This window comes from Nothobranchius furzeri, chromosome 3, assembly GCF_043380555.1.
Source record: "Nothobranchius furzeri strain GRZ-AD chromosome 3, NfurGRZ-RIMD1, whole genome shotgun sequence".
Lineage (NCBI taxonomy): Eukaryota > Metazoa > Chordata > Actinopteri > Cyprinodontiformes > Nothobranchiidae > Nothobranchius > Nothobranchius furzeri.
Window position 1 is genome coordinate 79,248,160 of NC_091743.1, and position 12,364 is coordinate 79,260,523.

The following is a 12,364-nucleotide window of genomic DNA, read 5'->3' on the forward strand; positions in this document are numbered from 1 at the left end:
AAGACCAGTCATTTCATCTTTCCGATCATAACGATTTTTCATTGACTACGTGGCATTGGTGGTATAGTGGTGAGCATAGCTGCCTTCCAAGCAGTTGACCCGGGTTCAATTCCCGGCCAATGCAAAGATTCATCTGTCCTACTTCAAATTAAGCAGATTGCATAGTATTTGCTAATCGATTCTGAACATCGCCAAAATTACTGATTGTGTAAATGAACCTATTTTTAATTATTTATCTTAAAGCAGCCATTTCCTCAATTATGTCATTAACAATGATATTTGACATCAGATAATGAATATAGAAATGAAACTCTTCCCTGACCGGGAATCGAACCCGGGCCACGACGGTGAAAGCGTCGGATCCTAGCCACTAGACCATCAGGGAGACACTCTTCCTCTTAATCCACCAAGTTAACACTTGCACAGTTGTATAGAATCAGTCATTCCATGAACTTGCATTGTCCAACTGACGTCCTGATTTTGGATTTCTTTTGCCACAAAAATGTGCGTAGAGTCCCATCGGTGTGTAAAATGACCTTCCGGAACGTCTACAATTAGGCTCAATTGTCTTAAATTCAGCAAGCAGTCAAGCACGCCTAAGAGCAAATATTTATTGCAACACATAGACTTTAAGAACCAAATTCTGGAAAAGTTTTTTTGTGTTGTGAACAAAAGCTGTAGTGAACTAAAGCTATACTATGGCCTCAGACTGTCAACAGTCATGGAATTTGACGGAATGTACAGCGTTGGAGACTATTTTAGCACTGGAACTGCTATAGGTTTTTGGGTGGACATCTCTGTCATGTTGAAAATCAAAAGGTCTTTCTTTGATTACATTTTGTTGCCTTCCTGTGGATTAAGTTTCTTCTTAATGTAGATCAAATTGAACACAGACAACGGTTTCTGATCTGACTCTTTGTCAGCAGTCACTGATGGTGCAAGTCAAATTAGTTCAGTGCACAATAAAAATGTAAAACTTCAAACCCCAAGAATGACCAGTAATTGCATCTTTCCGATCATAACGTTTTTACATTGAGTTATGTGGCATTGGTGGTATAGTGGTGAGCATAGCTGCCTTCCAAGCAGTTGACCCGGGTTCGATTCCCGGCCAAAGCAAAGATTCATCTGTCCTACTTCAAATTAAGCAGATTGCAGAGTATTTCCTAATCCATACTAAACATCACCAAACCTACTGATTGTGTAAATGTACCTGTTTCAATTATTTATCTTAAAGCAGCCATTTCCTCAATTATGACATCAACAATGATTTTTGACAATAGATACAGAGTACAGTAATGAAACTCTTCCCTGACCGGGAATCGAACCCGGGCCACGACGGTGAGAGCGTCGGATCCTAGCCACTAGACCATCAGGGAGACACTATTCCTCTTTATCCACCAAGTGAATGGTTGCACAGTTGTATAGAATCAGTCATTCCATGAACTTGCATTGTCCAACTGACGTCCTGATTTTGGATTTCTTTTGCCACAAAAATGTGCGTAGAGTCCCATCGGTGTGTAAAATGACCTTCCGGAACGTCTACAATTAGGCTCAATTGTCTTAAATTTAGCAAGCAGTCAAGCACGCCTAAGAGCAAATATTTATTGCAACACATAGACTTTAAGAACCAAATTCTGGAAAAGTTTTTTTGTGTTGTGAACTAAAGTTATACTATGGCCTCAGACTGTCAACAGTCATGGAATTTGACGAAATGTACAGCGTTGGAGATTATTTTAGCACTGGAACTGCTATAGGTTTTTGGGTGGACATCACTGTCATGTTGAAAATCAAAAGGTCTTTCTTTGATTACATTTTGTTGCCTTCCTGTGGATTAAGTTTCATCTTAATGTAGATCAAATTGAACACAGACAACGGTTTCTGATCTGACTCTTTGTCAGCAGTCACTGATGGTGCAAGTCAAATTAGTTTAGTGCACAATAAAAATGTAAAACTTCAAACCCCAAGAAAGACCAGTCATTTCATCTTTCCGATCATAACGATTTTACATTGAATTATGTGGCATTGGTGGTATAGTGGTGAGCATAGCTGCCTTCCAAGCAGTTGACCTGGGTTCGATTCCCGGCCAATGCAAAGATTTATCTGTCCTACTTCGAAGTAAGCAGATTGCAGAGTATTTCCTAATCCTTTCTAAACATCACCAAACCTACTGATTGTGTAAATGTACCTGTTTTTAATTATTTATCTTAAAGCAGCCATTTCCTCCATTAAGTCATCAACAATGATTTTTGACAATAGATACAGAGTACAGTAATGAAACTCTTCCCTGACCGGGAATCGAACCCGGGCCACGACGGTGAGAGCGTCGGATCCTAGCCACTAGACCATCAGGGAGACACTATTCCTCTTTATCCACCAAGTGAATGCTTGCACAGTTGTATAGAATCAGTCATTCCATGAACTTGCATTGTCCAACTGACGTCCTGATTTTGGATTTCTTTTGTCACAAAAATGTGCGTAGAGTCCCATCGGTGTGTAAAATGACCTTCCGGAACGTCTACAATTAGGCTCAATTGTCTTAAATTTAGCAAGCAGTCAAGCACGCCTAAGAGCAAATATTTATTGCAACACATAGACTTTAAGAACCAAATTCTGGAAAAGTTTTTTTGTGTTGTGAACTAAAGTTATACTATGGCCTCAGACTGTCAACAGTCATGGAATTTGACGAAATGTACAGCGTTGGAGATTATTTTAGCACTGGAACTGCTATAGGTTTTTGGGTGGACATCACTGTCATGTTGAAAATCAAAAGGTCTTTCTTTGATTACATTTTGTTGCCTTCCTGTGGATTAAGTTTCATCTTAATGTAGATCAAATTGAACACAGACAACGGTTTCTGATCTGACTCTTTGTCAGCAGTCACTGATGGTGCAAGTCAAATTAGTTTAGTGCACAATAAAAATGTAAAACTTCAAACCCCAAGAAAGACCAGTCATTTCATCTTTCCGATCATATTGATTTTACATTGAATTATGTGGCATTGGTGGTATAGTGGTGAGCATAGCTGCCTTCCAAGCAGTTGACCTGGGTTCGATTCCCGGCCAATGCAAAGATTCATCTGTCCTACTTCGAAGTAAGCAGATTGCAGAGTATTTCCTAATCCATTCTAAACATCACCAAACCTACTGATTGTATAAATGTACCTGTTTTTAATTATTTATCTTAAAGCAGCCATTTCCTCAATTATGTCATCAACAATGATTTTTGACAATAGATACAGAGTACAGTAATGAAACTCTTCCCTGACCGGGAATCGAACCCGGGCCACGACGGTGAGAGCGTCGGATCCTAGCCACTAGACCATCAGGGAGACACTATTCCTCTTTATCCACCAAGTGAATGCTTGCACAGTTGTATAGAATCAGTCATTCCATGAACTTGCATTGTCCAACTGACGTCCTGATTTTGGATTTCTTTTGCCACAAAAATGTGCGTAGAGTCCCATCGGTGTGTAAAATGACCTTCCGGAACGTCTACAATTAGGCTCAATTGTCTTAAATTCAGCAAGCAGTCAAGCACGCCTAAGAGCAAATATTTATTGCAACACATAGACTTTAAGAACCAAATTCTGGAAAAGTTTTTTTGTGTTGTGAACTAAAGTTATACTATGGCCTCAGACTGTCAACAGTCATGGAATTTGACGAAATGTACAGCGTTGGAGATTATTTTAGCACTGGAACTGCTATAGGTTTTTGGGTGGACATCACTGTCATGTTGAAAATCAAAAGGTCTTTCTTTGATTACATTTTGTTGCCTTCCTGTGGATTAAGTTTCATCTTAATGTAGATCAAATTGAACACAGACAACGGTTTCTGATCTGACTCTTTGTCAGCAGTCACTGATGGTGCAAGTCAAATTAGTTTAGTGCACAATAAAAATGTAAAACTTCAAACCCCAAGAAAGACCAGTCATTTCATCTTTCCGATCATATTGATTTTACATTGAGTTATGTGGCATTGGTGGTATAGTGGTGAGCATAGCTGCCTTCCAAGCAGTTGACCTGGGTTCGATTCCCGGCCAATGCAAAGATTTATCTGTCCTACTTCGAAGTAAGCAGATTGCAGAGTATTTCCTAATCCATTCTAAACATCACCAAACCTACTGATTGTATAAATGTACCTGTTTTTAATTATTTATCTTAAAGCAGCCATTTCCTCAATTATGTCATCAACAATGATTTTTGACAATAGATACAGAGTACAGTAATGAAACTCTTCCCTGACCAGGAATCGAACACGGACCACGAAGGTGAAAGCGTCGGATCCTAGCCACTAGACCATCAGGGAGACACTCTTCCTGTTCATCCACCAAGTGAACACTTGCACAGTTGTATAGAATCAGTCATTCCATGAACTTGCATTGTCCAACTGACATCCTGATTTTGGATTTCTTTTGCCACAAAAATGTGCGTAGAGTCCCATCGGTGTGTAAAATGACCTTCCGGAACGTCTACAATTAGGCTCAATTGTCTTAAATTCAGCAAGCAGTCAAGCACGCCTAAGAGCAAATATTTATTGCAACACATAGACTTTAAGAACCAAATTCTGGAAAAGTTTTTTGTCTTGTGAACAAAAGCTATAGTGAACTAAAGCTATACTATGGCCTCAGACTGTCAACAGTCATGGAATTTGACGGAATGTACAGCGTTGGAGACTATTTTAGCACTGGAACTGCTATAGGTTTTTGGGTGGACATCTCTGTCATGTTGAAAATCAAAAGGTCTTTCTTTGATTACATTTTGTTGCCTTCCTGTTGTAACGTGAGGAAATATGGGTTTTCTGTCACAATGGTGGTGTTGGACTCAGCTGTGTCAAAGCTGGGTCGCTGAGAACTTTCACCCACAGATTAAGACCTGAACGCCAGCGAGTCTGGGAGGAAACCATAACATCTGCCACCTGCAGTCTACCAGAAGATGTGTTTACATGAGTTGTACCCAGACCAAGTCAAAACATAAAGTTTAAACTTCTTTTTCTTGATTTTAATGTTAAAATAACATTATCATTTTGCTCATTATAAATGTGTTTAATCAAATGAATGACTATTTAGCTTTGGGGTAATTATAATGGTTTAATGAATCCATTCTTAAATAATGTTGAGAATGTTTGTTACTGACCTTCACACACACTCAAGCACAAACATTCACACACATCCACACACACCTGCTCACAGTAAACTCCAGACACATTTGATGACGCACGTTTGCTTTGAGAAGAGAAAGGTTTTTGGTAAGTTTTCAGTCTTTTGATTCAGTTCGTGTTGGACAACGAGAGAGAACAGACCTGAAAACCAAAGGGGGGGCAGAGCCTGTTGGCTCGTTCTTCCCCCCTTTCACGCTGTTTCTGCCAAGCCAGGCAGAATAGCTGAATCGCGACTTCTAACGAAGACTCATTACCGAGTCTTTTGATTTCTGAGTGAATTAACTTAAGAAAGCGCATCGATAAAACGCTCTACCATCCACGTGTACCGAGGGCAACTCTGGACCGGTTCCGTTCGACACCTATGTCTCCTGTCAGCCGCCGGTGTCATCTGGATGAACCACAACATCCTCCACGGCCCGGATCCGAAAGAGGGTCCACAAGAGTTTGGTGAGACAGAGCACGGTTTTAGCGTTTGATGCAGTTCTCTGATAAGACCTAAGTTTATCCAAACCATCACTTCACTCAGACACCTGTTTCTTCTTGAAGCAAAATCAGACTCACACACGCATTCATGTCACAACATTCTCAATCTTCATAAATTCACCAGAAGGTCTATTTGAGCAAGAACAGCATATAAACTGTTAAAAGATTGTCCCACAAAGTTGCCAATGTGATTGTTATTTCCTGTTTGTCAATTTTCAAAATCATTAGTTTAATTTGAAGAATTAAAACTTTTAATCCTTCAAACTTGTTTCCTCATTGAACTGAAACACAGACACTCAGATATTATCGGCAGTTTATGGATGAAAACAACCTTTGAGTCTTCTGAACAATATAAAATTTGGTTATTGATTTATTAAAATTAATATTCCGAATTAATACGTAGCATGGTTTCTCTTTCATAAAAGAGCATAAATCCATAACGCTACACTGTGGATTAAGTTTCTTCTTAATGTAGATCAAATTGAACACAGACAACGGTTTCTGATCTGACTCTTTGTCAGCAGTCACTGATGGTGCAAGTCAAATTAGTTCAGTGCACAATAAAAATGTAAAACTTCAAACCCCAAGAATGACCAGTAATTGCATCTTTCCGATCATAACGATTTTACATTGAATTATGTGGCATTGGTGGTATAGTGGTGAGCATAGCTGCCTTCCAAGCAGTTGACCTGGGTTCGATTCCCGGCCAATGCAAAGATTTATCTGTCCTACTTCGAAGTAAGCAGATTGCAGAGTATTTCCTAATCCATTCTAAACATCACCAAACCTACTGATTGTGTAAATGTACCTGTTTTTAATTGTTTATCTTAAAGCAGCCATTTCCTCAATTATGTCATCAAAAATGATTTTTGACAAGAGATACTGAGTACAGAAATGAAACTCTTCCCTGACCGGGAATTGAACCCGGGCTAAGACGGTGAGAGCATCGGATCCTAGCCACTAGACCATCAGGGAGACACTATTCCTCTTTATCCACCAAGTGAATGCTTGCACAGTTGTATAGAATCAGTCATTCCATGAACTTGCATTGTCCAACTGACGTCCTGATTTTGGATTTCTTTTGCCACAAAAATGTGCGTAGAGTCCCATTGGTGTGTAAAATGACCTTCCGGAACGTCTACAATTAGGCTCAATTGTCTTAAATTCAGCAAGCAGTCAAGCACGCCTAAGAGCAAATATTTATTGCAACACATAGACTTTAAGAACCAAATTCTGGAAAAGTGTTTTTGTGTTATGAAATAAAGCTATAGTGAACTAAAGCTATACTATGGCCTCAGACTGTCAACAGTCATGGAATTTGACGGAATGTACAGCGTTGGAGACTATTTTAGCACTGGAACTGCTATAGGTTTTTGGGTGGACATCTCTGTCATGTTGAAAATCAAAAGGTCTTTCTTTGATTACATTTTGTTGCCTTCCTGTGGATTAAGTTTCATCTTAATGTAGATCAAATTGAACACAGACAACGGTTTCTGATCTGACTCTTTGTCAGCAGTCACTGATGGTGCAAGTCAAATTAGTTTAGTGCACAATAAAAATGTAAAACTTCAAACCCCAAGAAAGACCAGTCATTTCATCTTTCCGATCATAACGATTTTTCATTGAATTACGTGGCATTGGTGGTATAGTGGTGAGCATAGCTCCCTTCCAAGCAGTTGACCCGGGGTTCGATTCCCGGCCAATGCAAAGATTCGTCTGTCCTACTTCAAATTAAGCAGATTGCATACTATTTCCTAATCCATTCTAAACATCACCAAAATTACTGATTGTGTAAATGAACCTATTTTTAAATATTTATCTTAAAGCAGCCATTTCCTCAATTATGTCATTAACAATGATATTTGACATTAGATAATGAATATAGAAATGAAACTCTTCCCTGACCGGGAATCGAACCCGGGCCACGACGGTGAAAGCGTCAGATCCTAGCCACTAGACCATCAGGGAGACACTCTCCCTCTTAATCCACCAAGTGAACGCTTGCACAGTTGTATAGAATCAGTCATTCCATGAACTTGCATTGTCCAACTGACGTCCTGATTTTGGATTTCTTTTGCCACAAAAATGTGCGTAGAGTCCCATCGGTGTGTAAAATGACCTTCCGGAACGTCTACAATTAGGCTCAATTGTCTTAAATTCAGCAAGCAGTCAAGCACGCCTAAGAGCAAATATTTATTGCAACACATAGACTTTAAGAACCAAATTCTGGAAAAGTTTTTTTGTGTTGTGAACAAAAGCTATAGTGAACTAAAGCTATACTATGGCCTCAGACTGTCAACAGTCATGGAATTTGACGGAATGTACAGCGTTGGAGACTATTTTAGCACTGGAACTGCTATAGGTTTTTGGGTGGACATCTCTCTCATGTTGAAAATCAAAAGGTCTTTCTTTGATTACAATTTGTTGCCTTCCTGTGGATTAAGTTTCTTCTTAATGTAGATCAAATTGAACACAGACAACGGTTTCTGATCTGATTCATTGTCAGCAGTCACTGATGGTGCAAGTCAAATTAGTTCAGTGCACAATAAAAATGTAAAACTTCAAACCCCAAGAATGACCAGTAATTGCATCTTTCCGATCATAACGATTTTACATTGAATTATGTGGCATTGGTGGTATAGTGGTGAGCATAGCTGCCTTCCAAGCAGTTGACCTGGATTCGATTCCCGGCCAATGCAAAGATTTATCTGTCCTACTTCGAAGTAAGCAGATTGCAGAATATTTCCTAATCCATTCTAAACATCACCAAACCTACTGATTGTGTAAATGTACCTGTTTTTAATTATTTATCTTAAAGCAGCCATTTCCTCAATTATGTCATCAACAATGATTTTTGACAATAGATACAGAGTACAGTAATGAAACTCTTCCCTGACCGGGAATCAAACCCGGGCCATGACGGTGAAAGCGTCGGATCCTAGCCACTAGACCATCAGGGAGACACTCTCCCTCTTAATCCACCAAGTGAACACTTGCACAGTTGTATAGAATCAGTCATTCCATGAACTTGCATTGTCCAACTGATGTCCTGATTTTGGATTTCTTTTGCCACAAAAATGTGCGTAGAGTCCCATCGGTGTGTAAAATGACCTTCCGGAACGTCTACAATTAGGCTCAATTGTCTTAAATTCAGCAAGCAGTCAAGCACGCCTAAGAGCAAATATTTATTGCAACACATAGACTTTAAGAACCAAATTCTGGAAAAGTTTTTTTGTGTTGTGAACAAAAGCTATAGTGAACTAAAGCTATACTATGGCCTCAGACTGTCAACAGTCATGGAATTTGACGGAATGTACAGCGTTGGAGACTATTTTAGCACTGGAACTGCTATAGGTTTTTGGGTGGACATCTCTGTCATGTTGAAAATCAAAAGGTCTTTCTTTGATTACATTTTGTTGCCTTCCTGTGGATTAAGTTTCTTCTTAATGTAGATCAAATTGAACACAGACAACGGTTTCTGATCTGACTCTTTGTCAGCAGTCACTGATGGTGCAAGTCAAATTAGTTCAGTGCACAATAAAAATGTAAAACTTCAAACCCCAAGAATGACCAGTAATTGCATCTTTCCGATCATAACGTTTTTACATTGAGTTATGTGGCATTGGTGGTATAGTGGTGAGCATAGCTGCCTTCCAAGCAGTTGACCCGGGTTCGATTCCCGGCCAAAGCAAAGATTCATCTGTCCTACTTCAAATTAAGCAGATTGCAGAGTATTTCCTAATCCATACTAAACATCACCAAACCTACTGATTGTGTAAATGTACCTGTTTCAATTATTTATCTTAAAGCAGCCATTTCCTCAATTATGACATCAACAATGATTTTTGACAATAGATACAGAGTACAGTAATGAAACTCTTCCCTGACCGGGAATCGAACCCGGGCCACGACGGTGAGAGCGTCGGATCCTAGCCACTAGACCATCAGGGAGACACTATTCCTCTTTATCCACCAAGTGAATGGTTGCACAGTTGTATAGAATCAGTCATTCCATGAACTTGCATTGTCCAACTGACGTCCTGATTTTGGATTTCTTTTGCCACAAAAATGTGCGTAGAGTCCCATCGGTGTGTAAAATGACCTTCCGGAACGTCTACAATTAGGCTCAATTGTCTTAAATTTAGCAAGCAGTCAAGCACGCCTAAGAGCAAATATTTATTGCAACACATAGACTTTAAGAACCAAATTCTGGAAAAGTTTTTTTGTGTTGTGAACTAAAGTTATACTATGGCCTCAGACTGTCAACAGTCATGGAATTTGACGAAATGTACAGCGTTGGAGATTATTTTAGCACTGGAACTGCTATAGGTTTTTGGGTGGACATCACTGTCATGTTGAAAATCAAAAGGTCTTTCTTTGATTACATTTTGTTGCCTTCCTGTGGATTAAGTTTCATCTTAATGTAGATCAAATTGAACACAGACAACGGTTTCTGATCTGACTCTTTGTCAGCAGTCACTGATGGTGCAAGTCAAATTAGTTTAGTGCACAATAAAAATGTAAAACTTCAAACCCCAAGAAAGACCAGTCATTTCATCTTTCCGATCATAACGATTTTACATTGAATTATGTGGCATTGGTGGTATAGTGGTGAGCATAGCTGCCTTCCAAGCAGTTGACCTGGGTTCGATTCCCGGCCAATGCAAAGATTTATCTGTCCTACTTCGAAGTAAGCAGATTGCAGAGTATTTCCTAATCCATTCTAAACATCACCAAACCTACTGATTGTGTAAATGTACCTGTTTTTAATTATTTATCTTAAAGCAGCCATTTCCTCCATTAAGTCATCAACAATGATTTTTGACAATAGATACAGAGTACAGTAATGAAACTCTTCCCTGACCGGGAATCGAACCCGGGCCACGACGGTGAGAGCGTCGGATCCTAGCCACTAGACCATCAGGGAGACACTATTCCTCTTTATCCACCAAGTGAATGCTTGCACAGTTGTATAGAATCAGTCATTCCATGAACTTGCATTGTCCAACTGACGTCCTGATTTTGGATTTCTTTTGCCACAAAAATGTGCGTAGAGTCCCATCGGTGTGTAAAATGACCTTCCGGAACGTCTACAATTAGGCTCAATTGTCTTAAATTTAGCAAGCAGTCAAGCACGCCTAAGAGCAAATATTTATTGCAACACATAGACTTTAAGAACCAAATTCTGGAAAAGTTTTTTTGTGTTGTGAACAAAAGCTATAGTGAACTAAAGCTATACTATGGCCTCAAACTGTCAACAGTCATGGAATTTGACGGAATGTACAGCGTTGGAGACTATTTTAGCACTGGAACTGCTATAGGTTTTTGGGTGGACATCTCTGTCATGTTGAAAATCAAAAGGTCTTTCTTTGATTACATTTTGTTGCCTTCCTGTGGATTAAGTTTCATCTTAATGTAGATCAAATTGAACACAGACAACGGTTTCTGATCTGACTCTTTGTCAGCAGTCACTGATGGTGCAAGTCAAATTAGTTTAGTGCACAATAAAAATGTAAAACTTCAAACCCCAAGAAAGACCAGTCATTTCATCTTTCCGATCATAACGATTTTTCATTGACTACGTGGCATTGGTGGTATAGTGGTGAGCATAGCTGCCTTCCAAGCAGTTGACCCGGGTTCGATTCCCGGCCAATGCAAAGATTCATCTGTCCTACTTCAAATTAAGCAGATTGCATAGTATTTCCTAATCGATTCTGAACATCGCTAAAATTACTTATTGTGTAAATGAACCTATTTTTAATTATTTATCTTAAAGCAGCCATTTCCTCAATTATGTCATTAACAATGATATTTGACATCAGATAATGAATATAGAAATGAAACTCTTCCCTGACCGGGAATCGAACCCGGGCCACGACGGTGAAAGCGTCGGATCCTAGCCACTAGACCATCAGGGAGACACTCTCCCTCTTAATCCACCAAGTGAACACTTGCACAGTTGTATAGAATCAGTCATTCCATGAACTTGCATTGTCCAACTGACGTCCTGATTTTGGATTTCTTTTGCCACAAAAATGTGCGTAGAGTCCCATCGGTGTGTAAAATGACCTTCCGGAACGTCTACAATTAGGCTCAATTGTCTTAAATTCAGCAAGCAGTCAAGCACGCCTAAGAGCAAATATTTATTGCAACACATAGACTTTAAGAACCAAATTCTGGAAAAGTTTTTTTGTGTTGTGAACAAAAGCTGTAGTGAACTAAAGCTATACTATGGCCTCAGACTGTCAACAGTCATGGAATTTGACGGAATGTACAGCGTTGGAGACTATTTTAGCACTGGAACTGCTATAGGTTTTTGGGTGGACATCTCTGTCATGTTGAAAATCAAAAGGTCTTTCTTTGATTACATTTTGTTGCCTTCCTGTGGATTAAGTTTCTTCTTAATGTAGATCAAATTGAACACAGACAACGGTTTCTGATCTGACTCTTTGTCAGCAGTCACTGATGGTGCAAGTCAAATTAGTTCAGTGCACAATAAAAATGTAAAACTTCAAACCCCAAGAATGACCAGTAATTGCATCTTTCCGATCATAACGTTTTTACATTGAGTTATGTGGCATTGGTGGTATAGTGGTGAGCATAGCTGCCTTCCAAGCAGTTGACCCGGGTTCGATTCCCGGCCAAAGCAAAGATTCATCTGTCCTACTTCAAATTAAGCAGATTGCAGAGTATTTCCTAATCCATACTAAACATCACCAAACCTA

General features: G+C 39.4%; 19 non-coding genes across 19 annotated transcripts; 10 read left to right on the plus strand and 9 right to left on the minus strand.

Annotated features, from left to right (window-relative positions):
• The first annotated feature begins 52 nt into the window (after window positions 1–52).
• trnag-ucc (transfer RNA glycine (anticodon UCC)) lies at window positions 53–124 on the plus strand. The gene has a single exon. It is a non-coding gene; the product is annotated as a tRNA-Gly (tRNA).
• Window positions 125–313: 189 nt separating this feature from the next.
• On the minus strand, window positions 314–385 carry trnae-uuc (transfer RNA glutamic acid (anticodon UUC)). The gene has a single exon. It is a non-coding gene; the product is annotated as a tRNA-Glu (tRNA).
• A 659-nt stretch (window positions 386–1,044) lies between these two features.
• On the plus strand, window positions 1,045–1,116 carry trnag-ucc (transfer RNA glycine (anticodon UCC)). The gene has a single exon. It is a non-coding gene; the product is annotated as a tRNA-Gly (tRNA).
• Window positions 1,117–1,304: 188 nt separating this feature from the next.
• trnae-cuc (transfer RNA glutamic acid (anticodon CUC)) lies at window positions 1,305–1,376 on the minus strand. Its single transcript has one exon. It is a non-coding gene; the product is annotated as a tRNA-Glu (tRNA).
• Window positions 1,377–2,019: 643 nt separating this feature from the next.
• Window positions 2,020–2,091, plus strand: trnag-ucc (transfer RNA glycine (anticodon UCC)). The gene has a single exon. It is a non-coding gene; the product is annotated as a tRNA-Gly (tRNA).
• Window positions 2,092–2,280: 189 nt separating this feature from the next.
• Window positions 2,281–2,352, minus strand: trnae-cuc (transfer RNA glutamic acid (anticodon CUC)). Its single transcript has one exon. It is a non-coding gene; the product is annotated as a tRNA-Glu (tRNA).
• Window positions 2,353–2,995: 643 nt separating this feature from the next.
• Window positions 2,996–3,067, plus strand: trnag-ucc (transfer RNA glycine (anticodon UCC)). Its single transcript has one exon. It is a non-coding gene; the product is annotated as a tRNA-Gly (tRNA).
• A 189-nt stretch (window positions 3,068–3,256) lies between these two features.
• trnae-cuc (transfer RNA glutamic acid (anticodon CUC)) lies at window positions 3,257–3,328 on the minus strand. Its single transcript has one exon. It is a non-coding gene; the product is annotated as a tRNA-Glu (tRNA).
• A 643-nt stretch (window positions 3,329–3,971) lies between these two features.
• trnag-ucc (transfer RNA glycine (anticodon UCC)) lies at window positions 3,972–4,043 on the plus strand. Its single transcript has one exon. It is a non-coding gene; the product is annotated as a tRNA-Gly (tRNA).
• Window positions 4,044–6,281: 2,238 nt separating this feature from the next.
• On the plus strand, window positions 6,282–6,353 carry trnag-ucc (transfer RNA glycine (anticodon UCC)). Its single transcript has one exon. It is a non-coding gene; the product is annotated as a tRNA-Gly (tRNA).
• A 1,182-nt stretch (window positions 6,354–7,535) lies between these two features.
• On the minus strand, window positions 7,536–7,607 carry trnae-uuc (transfer RNA glutamic acid (anticodon UUC)). The gene has a single exon. It is a non-coding gene; the product is annotated as a tRNA-Glu (tRNA).
• Window positions 7,608–8,527: 920 nt separating this feature from the next.
• trnae-uuc (transfer RNA glutamic acid (anticodon UUC)) lies at window positions 8,528–8,599 on the minus strand. The gene has a single exon. It is a non-coding gene; the product is annotated as a tRNA-Glu (tRNA).
• A 659-nt stretch (window positions 8,600–9,258) lies between these two features.
• Window positions 9,259–9,330, plus strand: trnag-ucc (transfer RNA glycine (anticodon UCC)). The gene has a single exon. It is a non-coding gene; the product is annotated as a tRNA-Gly (tRNA).
• Window positions 9,331–9,518: 188 nt separating this feature from the next.
• On the minus strand, window positions 9,519–9,590 carry trnae-cuc (transfer RNA glutamic acid (anticodon CUC)). The gene has a single exon. It is a non-coding gene; the product is annotated as a tRNA-Glu (tRNA).
• Window positions 9,591–10,233: 643 nt separating this feature from the next.
• On the plus strand, window positions 10,234–10,305 carry trnag-ucc (transfer RNA glycine (anticodon UCC)). The gene has a single exon. It is a non-coding gene; the product is annotated as a tRNA-Gly (tRNA).
• A 189-nt stretch (window positions 10,306–10,494) lies between these two features.
• On the minus strand, window positions 10,495–10,566 carry trnae-cuc (transfer RNA glutamic acid (anticodon CUC)). Its single transcript has one exon. It is a non-coding gene; the product is annotated as a tRNA-Glu (tRNA).
• A 658-nt stretch (window positions 10,567–11,224) lies between these two features.
• On the plus strand, window positions 11,225–11,296 carry trnag-ucc (transfer RNA glycine (anticodon UCC)). The gene has a single exon. It is a non-coding gene; the product is annotated as a tRNA-Gly (tRNA).
• Window positions 11,297–11,485: 189 nt separating this feature from the next.
• Window positions 11,486–11,557, minus strand: trnae-uuc (transfer RNA glutamic acid (anticodon UUC)). Its single transcript has one exon. It is a non-coding gene; the product is annotated as a tRNA-Glu (tRNA).
• A 659-nt stretch (window positions 11,558–12,216) lies between these two features.
• Window positions 12,217–12,288, plus strand: trnag-ucc (transfer RNA glycine (anticodon UCC)). Its single transcript has one exon. It is a non-coding gene; the product is annotated as a tRNA-Gly (tRNA).
• Window positions 12,289–12,364: the final 76 nt, after the last annotated feature.